A 21086-nucleotide genomic window follows, 5' to 3' on the forward strand; every position below is an offset into this window, starting at 1 on the left:
AATTTCCTCCAATCTTCTTGAAATTCCTCTTCTTTCTGGTTGCGGATTCTTCCAGTCAGGTCAGCCAGCTCCAAAAAAGTCCATCATTTTCACTCACTGGACTTTTTTGGGGGGGAGCTGATGCCTCTCTCTTGTCTGGACAGTGACATTTTGGCTACATAAGGATCCACATCTAGAGAATGAGTTTGCTGTTCACCTATACAGCGTTGCCTTCAAAGAGAAACGCTGATAGAACTTTCTTAGATTTAGTTTTATAGCAAAGGAGACTGCCTACGATCATCATTCCAAAATGAAAGGAGAGGAGACCACACAAAAGCAGAACTCAGGGCGATGAAAAAGATAAGGAAGTCCTTTTTACCAGTGAATTTCAAACATTACAGGAAAACAAACCCTCTTTGTGGTCTGGGATACTTGTAAGATCAAACCTGCATTTGTAGCAATGGCACATCTCCCACATTTTTTCATTTCCTTTTGAGAAAAAATTCCCTTTTACTTTTCTCTGCAAAAGAGTTGTGTAGATCAAAGATTACTGTCCACCAAGGATTGCTTAATAACCTGCAGTTTCCCCTAGAGCATTTATTGAGCATCTTTTTTTTTAAAAAAAAATAATTTTTATTAGCCGACCAATCACATCAAATCACATCACATAAATTCCAAATTACAAAGCCGAATTTTAAATTTTTGTTGAGGGGACCCATATTTCAAGTTCCGAAGGGGGATTCCGATCATCTTCTTGCTACTGCGTTAATATCCAAATCAGTCCAAATAATGTTCATAATTCTATCCAGTCTTATCTTGCTGTTTCCACATCGCATCTTGTTCGTATATATTTTTTCTTTTTTTCTTTATGATCTCTTCTGATAATCTCCTTAAGCAGATAAACACCAATTATAATCCTGTGTGAATTTTTCCGTTCGTCCAATCCTCATATCAAGATGGTTTCCATATATCATCGCTTTCATAAATAACATCGCTCTTTCCATCATTAATCTCGTAGATCTGTCACTCTTAAGTCCCTCTGAGGAGTCTCACCCACAATATAAAAACAGCTCTGTTCCTCCTCCCAGACTTAAGTCCTCTGACAGAACTTGCCAACATGGCGACGGTATTTTTAACTGTGTCATTCCAAAGCTCTTATACTTTTCCACGATCTTCTTGAAACTTGCTTTGGTTAGAAAATTATCTCCACACAGACATAAATCCACAGCTTAAGTCATTAAAGCGGCATTTCTGACTTGTGTGTGTGGGGGGATTCTTGGTTAATCACATAGAGGAAAGAAAGGAAAGTTTCCCCCCTCCCCCATCCAGTCCCTTTGCCATACCGAGCCTTGGTGATCTTCTCATGATTTATTCTTGTTCCTCCGACCCGTCTTGTTTATCAGAGATCTCTTCAGTTAGCAGTCTTTACTCCTTCCTTGAAATATGTGCATTCGCTTCCTCCTAATTGTTTCTTTTGAAGTTATTGCAGCTAGAGGCGCGGATCAGAGACAGCGTCCAGGAGCGCCGAGATCCACAGGAGGGCTTTCTGCCTAGTGCCCCCATCTCGACAAATTTGGGGGTGGTGTAGGGCACAGCAGGCAAGGGCAGCCCCCCCACAACCTTGGGGGGTAGGGAGGCTATTTACTCCCACCACAGCCTCCTAATTACCTTGTGTGGGTCAGAGAGATGTTATTGTCAGCCATCTTCTGATGCGCCCCTAGTGGCCCCTCGCATTTATTGAGCATCTATCCTGATTTACTTGCACAAAGCTTACACAGAGGTTACATAATGGCTGGTCTTCATTCTGCATTGTTTACAAGGAGTTTAAAAGACAGTGAGCATTCGTCTAGCATTCATCCTGATTTACTGGAGGGGTGTTTGTACATCTTCCCACAAAGATGTACAAACTAACTTTTTCCATTGCATTTCCCTAGCTGCAAAACGTTTCTTTCTTTTTTTATTTTAAAAGAATCCATTTTAGGATTAGTTGCACTAGGCAACAGAGCACTTCAGTCCACTGCACAATTGCACAAACTTAAATTTCCTGGTATGCACTTGAATCCCTCCCCCAAATCCTGCCAGTCTGGAGGCCCCCTGAGCTGCAAGTTGAGTGCTTATCAGTGTGGCAGTTGTCTGAAGCCCTGGCTGGCATAATCAGTTGCCTGATTTTAGTAAGCATGTATAGCAGTAAATGCAGTTTGCACTGTGCAAGGATAGAAATAATCTTAGCCGCCACTGGAAATTCTTCCTTTGCCCAACCCAAGACTGTTGTGTGAAGGTGAAACTTGCACACCACTCAATTCTGCCCCATGAGTCCTCCTAGTGGTGCAGCAGTAAAACTGCTGGTACATTTGCAGAGCTAAGCAGGGTCCAGTGTGGTTTCAAACTGGATGGGAACCATGCGTGGAGATTCCTGCAATGCAGGGGGTTGCACTAGATTAGGGTTACCAGATGTCCCAGTGCCCAGATTTGCAAATCTGTCCCCGGACAAATTCTGTCCCCAGAATGTCCCCAGATTTGCAAAACTGTCCCCGGGAAATGTGGCAGCGGCAGCCTCAGCAGCCCGGAGCCAGCCTGGTAGCGCAGTTGGCTCTGGCTGGCTTCAAGAGCTGCTCGCTGCCCGCTGTCGTGGCGCCCCCATTTTTCCTTGCTGGACCTTCCAGCGAGGAAGAATGGTGGGTGCCACGGCAGCGAGCAGCTCCTGAAGCCAGCCAGAGCCAACTGCACTACCAGACTGGCTCCGGGCTGCTGACTGCCGCTGCCGCCGCCACTGCCAAAGGGGAACCGGGGACGCCCGGCGGTACAGATCTCCTGCCCCCTTCACCCTTTGTTTTGACTGATCGGGGGAGGCTTGGGAGTTGCGGGCGGGCGGCCGTTGCCCAGTTTTTTAAAAAAACTCTGCGCATTTATGTTTCACAGGGTGCGAAAGAAGGGCTTTGCACCTTTACACAATATGCATGTGTGCATGGGCCCAGGGTCTTTTGCCTCACCATCCCCACTACTGACTCCCTGTTGCTACTCAGCTTAAAAAAAAGACGTGTCCGTGGATTCATTGGAAAAAATCTGGTAACCATACACTAGATGACCCCCAGAGTCCCTTCCAAGCCCAGTTCTGTGATTCTATAAATATCTTGCATCACTCTCTGATGGAGCGCTACCCACTAGAGAAAAAATAAGGGTGGCAGATCAACTGCAGCTTATGCCAGTCTGGGGGTGAGTGATAATTTTTTGTTCAAGTCCCATTTGTATTATATGAACCATAGATGCGGTGGACTGTGATGTACAATTCAAGAAGGCTATATCTGCTGGGCATCACTGATTCAGATATAGTTCAAAAATGGAGAGATCTTTATTTGTATGCAACAGTGGTAGCGAGAGACCTTATAGCTACAAGGTGGAAGAGTGATGTAATTCCTTCTAGACAAGAGTGGATTCAAAAATTGACTGTATCTGCTGAATTAGACAATCTATTGGAAAAAATAAACAATAAACCGAGAACTGAATTTTTATCAAAATGGGAGGCCTTCAGAACATATCTTAAACAAAATCATACCATGTTAAGATCTGTAGCAGCTTTTGAGTGATCCCAGCAGTTTTTAGCAATAGCGTATATAAACATAAATATTTATAAACTGTGAAACTATTAACACAAAAATTAGTATTTTGGTATGGCAGTAAAGATATGTAAAAAGAATTAAGGAATAAATGGGAGGTCGGGTATAAAAGATAATGAGATTTTTATTTTTATTGTAACATGAAATTGCAATCACAAATTTATGTCATACTTTTTATCTAAGTTTTATTTATATATATATTTTTCCTTCCCCTGTTAAGTTGTACCCTTTTTCGGTTTGTTTGCTTTTTTGTATTATTTTTCTTGGTTATGTAACAAGCATGGAAAAAAAATATTGTAAATAAATAAATGAGGGTAGACCCGGTAAAAATAACTATCATATATGCCAACATTACTTCAGGGGATGAACTGTCTATTTCATAACTTTGTATGCCGTTAAATAAAGGCTCAGCATTCAATTAAAGTGTCTGTGATTAATACTGTGCCTATTCAAATCTGCAGACTTGCCTATGGGTTATGGTTTTCATCACCAGTTCATGGGATCAGAAAGAATGATGATTTAGCAATTACACTGCGAAATCAGTTCCAGGAAAATACAGCATGCAATGAGTGTACATGCAGACAACCCTGATCAATGCACGCACATGTCAGGGGGTGGTGAAGACCCGGAGGGAGAAAGAATTAGCATAAATAGCTTGGATATTTATTACCGTAAGCTGTTTGACTTCAGAACTAGAGTACGTTGCTCAAGTCCCATGAAAGATCAGAGTTTTGCCTTAACATCATAGCCTTTACTATGTGAATACAGCTTGCAGCAATTTCTTAAAAAAAATATATTAAGAATTGCGCTAGTATTGACAGGCTACAGAACTCAATGCCTCAAAAAGCACAGCCTATGACCATGCAGGGATGCCAGAAAACTGCACTGGAAATAGAAAACAGAAATTCTTACAATTTGCATGTTCATCCAAGGTAAAGAATAGAAGTCATGGAAGTACGTATGAGTGGCAAGCAAATATGAGTGGCATTTGCTATAATTTTTTGTATGCAATAATTATGTACACAACTATGTTATTTTCTCTATTTTTTATATTTCCCTTCCATTGAAATGCAATTAAATTAATTGCATAAGTTTCAGTCGCAGTGGATGGAGAGATGAAAGATGTTTTTAACAGAAGCCGAATGGAAACAGTACGGATTGTGGCTAACCTAGAGCAAATCGCTGCCCCCTTACATCCCTACCCACAAGCCCCTAGGTGCCGCAACCTATCAGACAGACATGAGAGAGAGAGAGACGCAGAGAGAGCTCATCAGTGTTTTTCTCTGTAATTGCTGCGAACTTTTCCCAAGAATGACTCAGTGAGATAGAGTTACTTACATTACAGTCTAATATGTAAGGTATGCCAGATGTCTGTCTAGGAGTGATGTGCCCTCAGGCCAGCTAGGCTTGGAATTTTGCTCCAGGAGTGGCGGTGCCTCTGCTGGTCTGAGCTCAAACTGACCCCATCTTCTCTGTTCCATCTTTTATTCTGAATTAGGGGTTTGCCTCTGCTGTTGACACCTCCAAATATTTTACTTAAGGGTGGGTGGGTGATCATGCTTTAGAGGAGTTAGTTAACCCAGAGCTGCATGGCATCCCACTAACAATGCTGGAACAAAGTTGGAAAGCCATATACAGTGGTACCTCGGGTTAAGAACTTAATTCGTTCTGGAGGTCCGTTCTTAACCTGAAACTGTTCTTAACCTGAGGTACCACTTTAGCTAATGGGGCCTCCTGCTGCTGCCGGAGCACGATTTCTGTTCTCATCCTGAAGCAAAGTTCTTAACCCGAGGTACTATTTCTGGGTTAGAGGAAGCGTCTGTAACCTGAAGCGTATATAACCCGAGGTACCACTGTATCTCATTTAGAAAGATCTGTTGTAAGAAGTTCACACAATATTTTCCCCACTAAGGTGACTTTAGCAGTGACCTCACAATGGAAATCCACATGGAGTTGTTGTTGCTGTTGTTATTTCATAAAATGTATATGCCACTGGATTGTAGAAAAAACCCTCAAAATGGTCAGGATGTTGGAAGGATTTCGCATGAGCTGAGAACAGGCCTAGTGTCAGCATCCAGCATCCCTACCCACCCCATGCCTGTTCTGGAGCTCCCTTTAGGCATGTTTTCCTGGTGGTGCCAGGAAAGGTGGGGCTGGAAGACTCCGAGTCAGATAATAATAATAATAATAATAATAATAATAATAATAATATTTTATTTATACCCTGCCCACCTGGCCTCCCCAGCCACTGAGCGGCTTCCAACTGAATATTAAAAACAATACAGCATCAGACATTAAAAACTTCCCTAAACAGGGCTGCCTTCAGTTGTCTTTTAAAAGTAAAATAGTTGTTCATTGCCTTGACATCTTCTGGAAGGGCATTCCACAGGGCAGGTGCCACTACTGAGAAGGCCCCTTGCTTGGTTCCCTGTAACCTCACTTCTCGCAATGAGGGAACCGCCAGAAGGCCCTCGGAGCTGGACCTCAGTGTCCGGGCTGGATGATGGGGGTGGAGACACTCCTTCAGGTATACAGGACCGAGGCTGTTTAGGGCTTTAAAGGTCAGCACCAACACTTTGAATTGTGCTCAGAAACGTACTGGGAGCCAATGCAGATCTCTCAGGACCGGTGTTATGTGGTCTCGGTGGCCACTCCCAGTCACCAGTCTAGCTGCTGCATTCTGTATTAATTGCAGTTTCCGGGTCACCTTCAAAGGGAGCCCTACATAGAGCACATTGCAGTAGTCCAAGCGGGAGATAACTAGAGCATGCACCACTCTGGCAAGACAGTCCGCAGGCAGGTAGGGTCTCAGCCTGCGTACCAGATGGAGCTGGTAGACAGCTGCCCTAGACACAGAATTGATCTACGCCTCCATGGACAGCTGTGGGTCCAGAATGACTCCCAGACTGCGCACCTGGTCCTTCAGGGGCACAGTTACCCCATTCAGGATCAGGGAGTCCTCCACACCCACCTGCCCCCTGTCCCCCAAGAACAGTACTTCTGTCTTGTCAGGATTCAACCTCAATCCGTTAGCTGCCATCCAATCGCCTCCAGACACTCCAGACACTTTTAAATTCCCCACAGTGTCCCAGAATGACACCTTGTCACCATGGGCATTGTGGGAAATAAAAATGGCAGCTCCCAGTTGCCCAGAGCTGCCACCACCACAAGATAAGCCTCGCAGAAGGGCCTCATCAAACTTGGAGTCAGTTTTGGGAACATTCTATTATGCAAACTGTGTGTTTGTTGTGTGTGTGTGTGCATTCTTATACTTACTTCAAGTTTTCAAACTTATGTGAACTGATCTGATCCACATTTCCTACTGCTATTGAGATTTAAAGAAGTTTCCTTTTAAACCTGTAGCAATTAATTTCTAAAGTATATGATTCCAGATCCATTTCCATTCTTCATTTTCTATACTAAAGTGCAGAGTGGTGGCTGTTTTAATAATGAATATGTGAGCAGAATAGATCTTAATGTTCTTATGATGACAGGGATAAAGCGACTCTGGTATCGTTTCAAAATTTCTGTAGTGAGCACTAAGAAAATAGTTGCAAAACCATAAAGTTAAACATATTGTGTCCTTTTTTCTTCCAGTATCTTTTATTTGTTGTTGACTTGCAAAATACTTAAAAATTAGGAACTCAAGCATGGGACATCTGCACGTCCTATGAGTCACTGGGGACAAGAATCTTTTTTAACTCTCAGCAAAGAGACCACAACTGTATTTCCATTCTTGCAGAGTTATTATGATAGAGAAAATTTCCATTAAAGCAAATGCAAGTTCTCTGTGGGAGGATTTAATATGTAGGTTTGAGTTCAGTACTCAGGAAAAGATTGGGGTAGATTTCAAGGAAATTTTGTAGTCCAACTCATATTTCTTTCCCCTCTCAAACCAGCATTCAGGGAAAAGTTGGATACAACTCTCTCTTGCGTATTCAGTGATCAAAAGACAGCAAAATTTATGTGATTCTCACTGCGTGGTTCTTGAGTTGTGCCAAAATTTCTTATCAGACTTATTTTATGAATCCGAATGAGACAAACACATATCTTAATTCCTTTCTGATTCAGACAGATTTGCAATTAAAGTTTTCTCGGACATTTACTAAATGCAATGGTGGAACAAATCTAACAAAAACAAGTTAACTGACAGACATGGAGCAAAGTACAAAATCTGATTAGCTGAAAAGGTGGTTTTTCCTTGCCAAAAAGGCTCTAGTTTGGAAAGGACTGACTTTTGCAATGGAAAAGAAGAATATAGGAAGAATAATGGTTACCAGGATAGACTGGAATTTGGTGGTTCTGATCCAACTAAGCTTTGCTTGCATCAAACCAACTCTTGCATCAAGCACTCTCTTAAGTCTGAGCTGTTCACACACAAATATGCATATAAATGCACACAAATATACATATAAAAGAGACACTATTCGCCATGTATATTATTGTAGGCGTCTATTTATGTGATGGCTACTTTAGGAGACCTGGAGTGCATATGCATCTGTATAATAATGAGTAATAAAGCATATCATAATGAACATAATGCAGAAGACTTGTTCCTATTTTTAGTTGAAGACTTGCCTCTCAAAACAATCAAGGAGATGACGGTTTGAAAAAAGTCCATGCAGATAAGCTTATCGTCATTATTTTCAGAAACCTTTTTGCTTATTGGCTTTTTAATTGCAAACAAAGCCTTATAATATTCTGTATGAATCCATCAGCTCCACCCTCGTTCTCCTGCAGTCCCTTTCAATATGTCTGCATGCCAGCATGTCAATATGTCTCCCTTTCAATACAGCACTATGTTCTGTAATTTGTAACCCAAGCCAAAATTAGTTGGAGGCTAATTCTGGCTCCAATCCTGTACTTGGTTGCCTGAGAATAAGTCCCATTGAACTCACTGGGGCTTGCCTCTGAGTGTACCAATATAGGATTGTACTGTTGCTCCACAAAGAGAAAGGCAGATCTGTCGCCAGATTGCGCTCCCCTCCTCGCTCCCTCTTCCAACAATGGCTATTCTGTCTTCCAAAAGCAGGTATTTCCTGAGAGAAGGGCAACAAGCGAGCTGACAGGGATCACCTTTCTGTGTTCTGCTCTCACTCACACTCTCTCTGCCCCCGCAAGCCATTGAAGGGAAAGAAAAATCGGCAAAGCTGAATCTCCTGGCTAACAATGAGAAGGCTTGTTTCCATTGCGGTCATCATTTAAGACATGTAATCCAAGTAAAGACAGCTTTGACATTATCTAGTCATTGTTTTTCTTCCATTTTTTTAAAACCTCAATAACCTTGGGTATCTTATAAAAATATCCAATTGTCTCAGCTGTTATGTAGGCAACTTATGGTGTGTCATAGCTGTCAACGTTTCCCTTTTTTTAAGGGAAATTCCCTTATTCCGAATAGGATTCTTCGCAAGAAAAGGGAAAAGTTGACAGCTATGTGGTGTGTGTATATGGAAGTCTTAGCTTGTGGTGAATATTCATAGGAAGAGAGTTGGCCTGATTTGTGGCAACACAGGGACTATAGTATAGAAGTTCTTAAGGGATTTGGTTTCCAGCCAATTTTATATAAGTTTTTAATTACGGTTCCCTCCCACCATTATTTTCCACATTCTATCTCCATATAATTGCTTTGCATAATTGCTCAGGATGGGTGAGCTTTAAATGAGCACAAATCTTTCTTCATATAATGAGAATATAGATCCCAGAAGGCAAATAGGAAACTCCACTTGTCACCTGTTGATTAAGCCTTATCTACTCATGTCTGTGAAGAAATTATAAATGCAGGGAGGGCTTCCATAGAAGGGAATAGTCAGGCAAAGCAGCAAAGGAAAGAGAGAGCAGAATAGGTACAGTCTACTTAGGAGGAAAGAGAATGTGAGTTGAGGAAAACATTTGGATGGTGGAAGGAAAAGTCACTGAGTTGTGGAAGAGGAGTGATTGAGGATAGCAATATGGACAGCTAGACCAAGGAAAGAAGCTGGTGTTGTAGGACTCCAAACCAGAATGGCCAATAGTCAGGGATGAGGTTTGTTTGTAAGTCTTACCGTATTTTTTGCCCTATAAGACTCACTTTTTCCCTCCTAAAAAGTAAGGGGAAATGTGTGTGCGTCTTATGGAGCGAATGCAGGCTGCGCAGCTATCACAGAAGCCAGAACAGCAAGAGGGATTGTTGCTTTCACTGCGCAGCGATCCCTCTTGCTCTTCTGGCTTCTGAGATTCAGAATATTTTTTTCCTCTTGTTTTCCTCCTCCAAAAACCAGGTGCGTCTTGTGGTCTGGTGCGTCTTATAGAGCAAAAAATATGGGGTATATACTGCTTTATGTCATGCAGACCTCAAAGCGGTTTCCATAAAAGTCAACGTCATATCATAAAATACAAAACATACATATTAATTTATAACGATTTCATTCCATTTAACGATAGTACAAAAAAAGAAAAGAGAGAGAGAGAAGTAGGCGGGAAACGAAGTCCACCTCCAGAAGGTAGGAGGCGATCCCTGTAAAGAAAAACAAAACCTCCTTGGTTAGTTTCCCATTCTTGACAGCCATCTTGGTGTGAGTTGTAGTTCAGCAGCATCTGGAGAACCACAAGTTCCCCAATCCTGACCTAGAAGGTAGTAGGAGGATGGTCCTTACAAGAAGAAAGAGAGAAGAATGGGTTGCAACAGGACTGGTGTTAATGACACTCAGGCCAAGGCTTTATGTCGCCATTCAGAAAGGTGAACAGGGAGCTAACTGGTGCCAGAAGCATCTCTCAAACAATCACAAATTTGGGGCGCCAGGTGTGGCAGATTAGGAAAACCTTAACAAAAAGTGGCCTCCGCCCTCATTCTCTTCCTGTGCAAAGAAAGATGGGCAGAATCACCATGACATTATATTTTCTGATGTTCTTGATTTTCCTACGACACAGCTACCTGCCTTGAAACTGTTACGAAAAATAGTTTGTCATTTGTTATTTTCTGAGGTCTGCTCCTCCACCTCCCACCAAGGCTTCTCATTGGTTTGTGGTGATGTTCTCCATTTCTCCTGGCCTTTGGGGGGGGTCTCTTTTCACCTCTTCTTATTGTTTTAAGTCTCTTTTCTTATTTTTAACATTTGCTACTCATAGCTGCTTGAATTTGCTTGCAAGAAAAGTGGGGTATGAACTCTAATATTTAGTAAGTAAAGGAATAAATCATCAGAGCAAAGTGTGTGTGTGTGTGTGTGTGTGTGTGTCTGCCTGTGTGTAAGTGTGGAACGAAAGTACAACATCTGAAAGGAGGTGGGGGGGACTTCTGTAATTTAAGACACTGTCTACTGCTCTTGCTGGGTAGATGACCCTTCCCCTCAAAGGCTGACTTTGCTCCCAAATAATTGCTTCACCAGGCATCTTCTTTCCCTCACACCCTTGGCAAGAAAGAAAGAAAGAAAGAAAGAAAGAAAGAAAGAAAGAAAGAAAGAGATTTGCCCCTAACCTCATCCACTCTTGCATGCACTCTGCCTCCCTCATGATTTACATTCTTGTAAGTGAAAAGCAATGAAAGATATTCCCAGGAATATTCAAATTCTTTAATATGGCAGCCCTGTGATGAAAGCACATTTTTGGCAACGACTGACATGTCTCACGATAATGTCAAAAAGCAAGCTTAGAAGATAAGGAGAAAGAAAAATGGGAGGGAGCTTGCAGAACAGTTTCAGATGATAGGATTTTATGCTTAGGCTTTTAATTCTGTGTACACTTACTTGGGAGTATAAGTACAGTCCTGACCATATCTATTTAGAAGTAAGTTCTATTGAATTCTGTGGGGCTTACTTTCAAATAAGTGAGGTTAGGATTGCAGCCATAGTGGGATATGACCTCTCACTATTTTATTTGTTTGATGCTTTGTATATGTTTTGTTTCATTCACAGTGTTTCCTTCCCATAGTTTTTAGGATATGGTGAATTAAAAATCCATATCTGCTTTTAAATTTTTGTTTTTGTTTCTTATTTGTTGTGTTTACCTGGATGCTATTGATTGGCCTGAAGCTTTTTAATATGAAATATGCCTAATAGTAAATATATCAGAGCTTATATATTGAGTTTCTCCATATTATATTTTTATTATTTAATAAAAATATAATATGGAGGAACTCAATATATAAGCTCTGATATATTTGCTATTAGGCATATTTCAGACCGTAGAGATGGATAAGGGCAACATTCCTCCCATACAGAAATGGGGAGAACACTTGCCCTGATGATGTAGTTCATAATAGCATGTGTTTTATTTCTCTTTTCATTAGGGGCCCTGAGCTATAATGAATAGTTAAAATGACATATCCTCTCCTCCTTCATCCACCCAAATCATTTCATCCCGAAAGCAAGATAGTCTGCGCTTTGACAGGAGCTTGAAATGTTCCCTCACACAGCTTATATCTTGCCTGTCGTTAAGATTTAAATATTTTAGCTCCTGACAGTTTGGTCTGTTTCTTGCTGATTACAGCGTGATGATCAGAGTTTTCTAACTGTGACGGGTCTTATTCATGATAGTGCAGGTTCCCTGTTTCCCATCTTTGGCCCTTTCATCACACTGGTTAATAGCCGACTTACTTAACTGCCATGAAAAGTAGTATAAGAACAGTCCCTTTGTGCCGAATCAATGGAGGCTTTGGGTTCTTTCCTGCCCTGTATTATTATGGCCTTTCTAGTTTTCACTTGAACAATGAGGACATTATTATTATTATTATTTCAAAAAGGAAAAAAAAGGAGCAAAGAAAGGAGAAAGATGATCAGACCATATAAAAACCTCACTGCACTTTTATAGTCGTATGTGAAAAACACCATGGTGTGGAACTCTGGCTTAAGACATTGTAGTATAGATAGAACGTTTGTAATTTTTATGAAGAATTTCTCTGCAAAGGAGGTACTGTTTTCACCGACGTATTTGAAACATTTGGATTAGCATTGCCAGCAAGATGAGGCCACACACACACCACCGCAAGGAGAGTTTTGTGTACCTGTTTTTCAGAGAAATTGATAGGCAGTTTGGCAAAAGGCAGAGGAGAAATCTGTTTCAGGAGTCTGGGTTTTCTATGGCTCCAGCCTTTAAGCCACTTGACGCAATGTGAAGCGTAGAGTTTTGTCTACGAAAGAAGCAAGGATCACTGCAGCAGAGACAGAACCTCTGTTTTAACACAGAGGACTTTTGAACTTTCAAAATATGGCTGGTATTTTGCAGTGTTGAAACCTTAATCACAGCTAAGCTCTGCATAACTCGGTCCAAAATTGTGAAACTTAATTTTTTATTGAACATCTTTTTTGTCTGTGCCAAAAACCATGTTCCTGACACACACAGAAATGTTATCTGGTTTTACTCTCAGAAACCTTAAAAAGAGAGAGAGAAGAGGAGGAGGAAAAGTGACTAATGTGTTTGAATCTGATTTATGTCTTCTGTTTTTAATCCAAGGCTGATAAGGTGGTCCAGATCATTTCTGGCATTCTGGTTTAACTTCACTGTATGAAGAATAATGCTACAAAAATGTCTGGAGTTTCTGTGAGTAGAAACAGGAAGGTATTAGCAAGTCTTATCAGTCATACAAAATTCTGTGCAGTGTGTTGATCTTGTATCCAGAAAAGTGAATATATGTATCATATAGATAGTGCTATTTTTCTAGAAAAAGAGGTGCCAGAACTTACTATGAATGCCTCCCACGTTCTCTTAGAATGGCATTGGTGGCCACCTAAGAGGTGTTGGAACTGAAAAAAGAGCCCAACCTTCTTTTTTCCTCCTCATTAATTTTTATAGTAATCAGAATAGATTCTGAAAGGATACTCAAGCATACTGGCCAATAAAGATGTTGATTTCTGTCTTATTGAATGTTATAAACTGAATGTCTGCTGTGATGAGAGTTGCCATTCATTCCGTCAAGCAAAATGCTTTTGGATAAAGAGATATTCTGGACTGTTTTTTGACTGCACCATTTCAGGCTGCTGGGGGCGGGGTGTGCTATCACATGAGTATAACATAGTATCTGCTTTGGAGCTTGAGATATCAAAATGAAAATTCAGGCCAATTAACAAATTCATTCCGGAGTCCGTTCTTAATCTAAAACCGTTCTTAACCTGAGGTACCACTTTAGCTAATGGGGCCTCCTGCTGCCGTCGTGCCACCGGCACATGATTTCTGTTCTCATCCTGAGGTAAAGTTCATAACCCGAGGTACTACTTCCAGGTTAGCGGAGTCTGTAACCCAAAGTGTTTGTAACCCGAGGTGTTTGTAACCCAAGGTACCACTGTATATGCCTTTTTTGTGCATTGTTGACCCCAGAAGATGCAGTTTTGTACACATTACTTCGTTGGAGACCCGCATTTCAAAATTCAGATGAGTGCAAATTTTGAAAGGTGGCTGTGTTTGGTTGGGTGTATTGTTTTAGAAGGTGAGAATTAGGTAGATTCGCCTTTCAATGCAAAGTGAATCAAATTTCCCCATAATCCCCGTATGTAACTAAGCTCAGGGCTTTTTTTCAGCTGGAACTCAGGTGGGTGCCATTGCCATTATAAGAAAACAAGGGAGGTGTTCATGGTGAATTCTGGCACCATTATAAGAAAACAAGGGAGGTGTTTCATGGTGAATTCTGGCACCTCTTTTTTAAAATAGAAAAATAGCACTGACAAAGCTACATCCTTGCCCTTAAGCTTCACCCTCCCCCCTGCCGCCCCACCACACACTTAGGACTCAGATATACAGCTGCAAATAAAACGTTTTAAGTGTGTTTGAAGTGCAATATACAATGTGACACTAGATGGCGAAGGTGAGCCTTATGGAAAATTCAATGTGTGTGTGTGTGTGTGTGTGTGTGTGTGTGTGTGTGTGTGTGTGTAAATGCTTCTTTCTTGATAGCACAAGGATGGAAGAATGAGGAAACCCCGACAAAAGAACAGTGGCAAGAGAAATTGATGAACTATGTAGAACTGGCTAAACTGACATACAAACTGCGAGATAAGGACAACTGTGACTTCAAAGAAGAATGGGAACTCTTTACATATTATTTAAAAAGACAACAAAATGAGCTGGACTCCTTGGCAGGTTTTGAATAAACATACACAAATCTATTGATGGTTAATATACTAGATAATATAAGGATTTATACAATTTTACAGCATGCAGAGAACAATATGTGTTGAGAAATCAGAGAGAGGAGCTAAGGGAAGTCTTGGGGGGGAGGGTTTGTTGGGGAGGTGGGGGGGAAAGGGGGGAAATAATGAAGATGATATGTTCTGATATTTTGTTATGTTGAAATTGTTAATTTTTTTTTAATGCTTCTTAAAAACCATTAGATTCCACCCTGCTCTACTAGAATGAACTCACATCTTCCCTTCAGCCAGCTGCATTCCATGTCAACAGCAAAAGACAGGGAATGGGCCCTTATACCAATTCTTGGCTCCAGTTGTGTGGCAGATATTGCGCCTTCCTTTCCTAAATGGCTTGCTGCTGAAAAACCAGTGGGGTGGGGTGTGAAATGCCAGGGCAATTATCTCTCCTAATGAGCACCTGTGCAATTATCAAAGTTCACATTCAAGGTGACAAGCCAGGATCATTGCAGTGGTACCACTCCCCTGCACTCCATCCATCTTCGTGGGTACAAAGATGAGGAAACACCTCAAATTGTTCTGTACTTTGGCTCGCAGTACCAGCCTGTTACTACTTGAGGAAAGAGTGAAGAACCCTTCTGGCTCTTGAGAAGTCTGCCAAAAGAACGGAGAGAGTTGTTTTAATTAGAGAAAGAAGTGTGTGTTCTGGGAGAGAAAAACAAACTAGGCATTCACTCGCCATTCTCTGATATCATAAGTGTGAAGAAAGAAGTTGCGCAGGGGGACATAGGAGGCCTGCCTTACGCCAGGGACGGACTTTGGTAATATGGTGCCCTGAGTGAGGATGGAATTCGGCATCCTCCCGCAACAAAAATATTTTTTTTTATTTTTTTTTAAATACTCTTATTTTGCTTTAAACAAATACAGATAAATATAAACAACCAAAATTACAAAAGAAAAATCCTTAATAATAATGGAAAAAGCTAAAAAAACTACAAAAAATATCAAAGTACATGGCATAGAACATAAGCCATTATGGGAAAGAAAAATATTTCTTATTTTTGTCTCCTCCTGCCTCTGGCCTTCCATTCTGTACCCCCTTTCAGCCATCTGTGCATTCTTTTTCAAAACTTCTAACGGCCGTGGTGTCACTGAAGAAATACAATGCAGTTTTCTGGGACACCCCACATTTCTTTGCAGCTATGAGCACAAAAGCTGCCCTGACGAAGAACACATCTTCCCACCTCTGAACCACATCATTCCTGGCAATGATGCTAGAAACTCACTTACCTGAAGTCTTTAATGGGATTGGGAATAACAAAACCTAGAGTTCTCTAGTGGGATCAAGACAGGAAAGGAAATGAAGTGGTATCATGAAATAACACCTCCCCATTATGCTGTTGTCTTCTAGGGCAGGGGTGACTAACCTCTGGCTCAGGGGCTTGTTCTGCACTCCCCAAGCCATTATTTCCAGGTCCCGAGGCCTACACTCATTTTTGATGTGTATGGCTTCCATGCATAGATTTGAAAATAAGGGACCAGCAGCCAAAATAAGGGACCTGCGGCCTCACCTGTTCCAGGCACTCCAGTCTTCCTGTCCTCCTGCAGTCTAGTCAAACTCATGCTGGTAGCTCTGAGAACAATGTCCAACCAACTTTGTAACCAGAGGTTCAACTGAATAGAATCTGTATCACATGCACCAAAAGGCCTATGCAGCCTCAACTTAAGATGGCTCCCCGGCCTGGCTTTGCACTGCAAAGTTTGCAGCAGCACGTGCAACAAAATGGCGTCCAGCATTCAAAAACCCCCTCAGCTTGCATTAACTAGCCACACACAAGGCATGCAAGCTCCACCCCCCAGTCGTTCTTAGACTTCTTATTGGGTGAGCAACACAGCCAAGCAACACAGTTGGAACCTCCCTCCTTCGTGGCCCGCAGGGAGGGAGAGAGAGGAGCTGCTTCCTTTGAAATTTAAGGGACATCATTTAAGGGACATTTAAGGGACATCCATCAATAAGGGACAGCAGCTGGACATGGTGCTGGAATAAGGGACTGTCCCTTCAAATAAGGGACACTTGACAGCTATGCTTCCATGCAAGAGTGTACATGCAACAATGTAGGGTGCCCTCACCCACCACAGCCAGGAAGCCCCCTAAAGTTTTGCTAATTGGCCCTCAGTGCCCATACAGGTGGCACGGGGGTGGTGCTGTGGGTTAAACCACAGAGCCTAGGACTTGCCGATCAGAAGGTCAGTGGTTCGAATCCCTGCAATGGGCTGAGCTCCCGTTGCTCGGTCCCTGCTCCTGCCCACCTAGCAGTTCAAAAGCACGTCAAAGTGCAAGTAGATAAATAGGTACCGCTCCGGCGGGAAGGTAAACGGTGTTTCCGTGCACTGCTCTGGTTCACCAGAAGCGGCTTAGTCATGCTGGCCACATGACCCGGAAGCTGTACGCCAGCTCCCTTGGCCAATAAAGAGAGATGAGCGCCGCTGTGACGTTAACATATGAGAGAGTGCTGAAGGCGAAATTGTTAAACAGGTTGCCCAGTCAGGACCCGGGGGGGTGGAGTCAGTGGGACTATAAAACTAGCTCTGGGAGGAGCTAAGGGGGGAGTTCGTTGGAGGAGTTTGTTGGGAGTTGGGTGGTTGGTTGGAGTGGGAGTGAAGTTAGGAGCTAGGAAGACAAGTAAACATCGGAGAGGTTGTTTAGTGAGTGAGAGCAGGTAGTGAAAGTTATAGGACTGGATAGGCACCCCATGAATGTAATTGACTGTAATGAATGTCATTAATTGTTGTTTAGTCGTTTAGTCATGTCCGACTCTTCATGACCCTATGGACCAGAGCATGCCAGGCACTTCTGTCTTCCACTGCCTCCCGCAGTTTGGTCAAACTCATGCTGGTAGCTTCGAGAACACTATCCAACCATCTCGTCCTCTGTCGTCCCCTTCTCCTTGTGCCCTCCATCTTTCCCAACATCAGGGTCTTTTCCAGGGAATCTTCTCTTCTCATGAGGTGGCCAAAGTACTGGAGTCTCAGCTTCAGGATCTGTCCTTCCAGTGAGCACTCAGGGCTGATTTCCCTAAGAATGGATAGGTTTAATCTTCTTGCAGTCCATGGGATTGACTGATCAATTGACTGATACTGTTTATGAAACCACACGCTTGTTAAGCTGCAATAAATAAACAAAAGTTTATGTTTCAATTTAACCCTGACTGGACTCAGTATTGTCCCAGGTAGGGCCTGGGTGGTGGCAGCGAGAAATAAAGTGGTGACACAGGGATAAATAGATGGTGAAACGTCTGGGGACCTGTGTGATCGCCACAGCTGCAACCCCAGAGTCGGCCACGACTGGACCTAATGGTCAAGGGTCCCCTTTATCCATACAGGTCACCCCCCACTCTTGTAGAGCAGGTAGCTCTTTTCCTGGTCAGTCATGGCGGAGATCCTTGCTCCTTTGTTTTGTTTTTTTAAATAATATTTATTACTTTTAAAGATTACAAGAAAAGAAAAGAAGACAAGAGAGGGGGGAAAAACAAAAGAGAAAAAAAAGCAATACAATACAATATATAAACAATACAAAACACAACCTAAACACATTAAACTAAACACATTAAACTAAACTAAACTAAACAAAATCCTAACCCTAACCCTAACCCTAAATAAAAAAACAAAAACAATTTAAAAACATACATCACCCCTTTTCCATACTCTATCTTTCATTCCCTTGTTTCCTCGACCTCCTCTCACCTCCCTTTTTGTATTCCACTTCTATTAATTGTTTCAGCAAATCCGTTCCATCTTTCTCTATTTTCTATCATTTTATAAATATCTCAACATATTTTTAACCTTATTTTCCATTAAGACTAAAATACTTATATATGCTTAACTCATAACATTTCTGCTAAGGCCATAAAATTTCATTCCACCATTTTTCTATCACTCATTAATTTTACAGTATTTCTATATATAAACTTTAAATTTTCCAATCTTCTACCACCATCTCCTCTCCCTGGTTTCGGATTCTGCCAGTCCTTTCCGTCAATTCCATATAGTCCATCAACCTGGAGATCTTATGTCCGAGGCTCTTAACTCTTTTCCAGGTCCCTTCTGCAGATCTTCTTCATATTCTTTAATGCTAAAGAGCAGATCTCGGGAAGACTCCAACCTAACAATACTTTTATTCCTTCTGGACAGGTCAGCCAAATTTCCATAGTTGAAGCTAAGATCCATAAAGTGTTTCAGGACATGTTTCAAGATTCCTCCAAATCCAAAGGCCCCTAGAACTTCAATCTCCTCCAGACCCAAGTCCATGTCCCAAAAGTCAGTTAATCCCTGCATAGAGGGATCTTTCCAACTTTCCTTCTTCAGTCCAGGCCGGGATCCGATCCTCAGATTCTGACTTTTTCTAGATTCGATCATAAAAGGCCTCAACTTGTAGTCCTCAATTTTCTTCTGTAAGACTGAGGATCCCGCTTGTATTACTTTAGGTTCAACAACAACAGCTTTCTCCTTCTCCTCCACAATTTGTCCTGCCGAAGTAGATTCCTGTACCAAGTCCTGAATTATTTCTGTGTTGGTGCTCACTTTTTGTCTCATGTTAGTCACTTTTTGTCCCAAGTTGTCAATTTTAAAAGCCATGTCATCCGTCTTCTTATGAAGCTGTTCCAGCGAATAGCTTATCTTGCATAATACAGTCACTATGGCTTCTCCTGTCAACATTTTTAAATGATCCAAGGTCAATCTCTGGTTCTCACAATTTCTTATCTTGCAACTGGAGATTCCCCAGTTACACTCCTGTAACAGTTTCAAAAGCTCCCTCTAGAGGGAAACAGTCTCCACTTGTATCAATCCTTTCAAACACAACTCAAGCCATAAAAGATAGTTTCAATTTTCAGTTACTTTTCCTCCTTTTTAAACGCAGAAGAGGACAATGGAAGCAGCATCTTTCTCTTATTTAGCTAGCTGTCAAATACTTTCTGTTCACAGTCAATGAACTCTCCCAAAACGTCACTCTTTCTGGCAGCCCTTTTCCAGGTTCAGAGCAGTGGTAATTTGATTTTTCACTCTCTCCTGCAGGCTCGCTAGGTCCAAAATTCCCCCCCCCCCCCTCTCCTGCTTCCAAGGGGGGTTTTGTAATTTTAACCGATGGAAATTTAATCCTTTACCAAAGGCTTTCCAAGACTTTAGCTTGTAACGTCTTTGCTTCAATCTATTTACAAAAGAGGAAGGCGGACTTCCTTTTAAGACCTTCCCGTTTCGGTGCCAAATTAAGGTATTTAGGGATCCAATTTTCCGTTCTACTCACGGGTAGTTGTTTAAAGTCCAATTGTCCACAGGAAAAAGTCAGCGCTCTCCGGCAACAGCAATGCGGCTTCACTCCGTGAAAGAAGCAGTCAATTCGAAGCACCGCACCACTCACCTCACGTCACTCCGGATCCCCAAAACAGGGTTTCCCCGCGAGTAGGGGAGGCGCAAAAGGTGCCAGCCGAATCCCAGGTTCACAAGCTTCTCCCGCTTGTGATTTCAATGGGTCTCCGCCTTCGCCGTGGCGGTCAGACCCTGCTTTCCACGGAGCAAGTTCCTCCCGATCAGAGGAGCTCCGCCATTGCCGGAGGCGCCAACCCAGAAGTCCTCGATCCTTGCTCCTTTGGATGTAGTGATGATGATTAAGACAGCTTGGCTTTGCCCTCAACATAGAGCATCTGCCTCGAACCACAAGCGGTGATGACTGCTCTATGTATGCCCAGTTCACATTTTTTAAAAAGTGTCCTTCCCAAGTCTCATTTCACTTACAGAGTCATTTGCGTTTTGTGGGATCTACTTACCACTTTCAGATTGGACTGCATTTTTGTGTGGACTCGAACTTCCTAATCTGTGCTCTCTTACGCCGATGCAAGCAGGAACATGCCCTTGTTCCCCACCTCCATTGGCCCCTCTGTCTCTTTCCCTTCTGCTTTCTTCCTGCAAAAGTGTTATTGTTAAGTTGTGGGTGAACATATCAGACGACACAGCAATTCTTCCAAAGCAGCTCTTTATTTGTAAGCTGGGACAGAACTGAACTGAGGAGCTCAGTCAGCCTGCTTATATAGAGCTCCACTAGAATGCAACAGTAACCATTTTCTGTAACTAACCAATCACTGAACATCACTTTCATCCTTCATTTGCATACAAACTAGCCAATCACTGAACGTCACTTTCGATCCTTCATTTGCATAACTATCTACAGTATCCCCCTGCTGGCCCAGGGTGAGAACTTCAGTACATAACAGTTCTCCTCAATTTTCCCTCCTGACCAGCTGCTCCCTCTTTCTGTTCCTTGGCTCCGCTGTTCCTACTACTCCTGCATTTTGTCTGAACGAACTCCTGCTCCTCCCACCATTTAATGCCTTCTTTTTCTAACTGCTGGCTGAAAATGCTACTTTACAGTGTGACTCTATAAATCATGACT

The sequence above is a fragment of the Podarcis filfolensis genome (genome assembly GCF_964270895.1).
Source record: "Podarcis filfolensis genome assembly, chromosome: 11".
Classification (NCBI taxonomy): Eukaryota; Metazoa; Chordata; class Lepidosauria; order Squamata; family Lacertidae; genus Podarcis; species Podarcis filfolensis.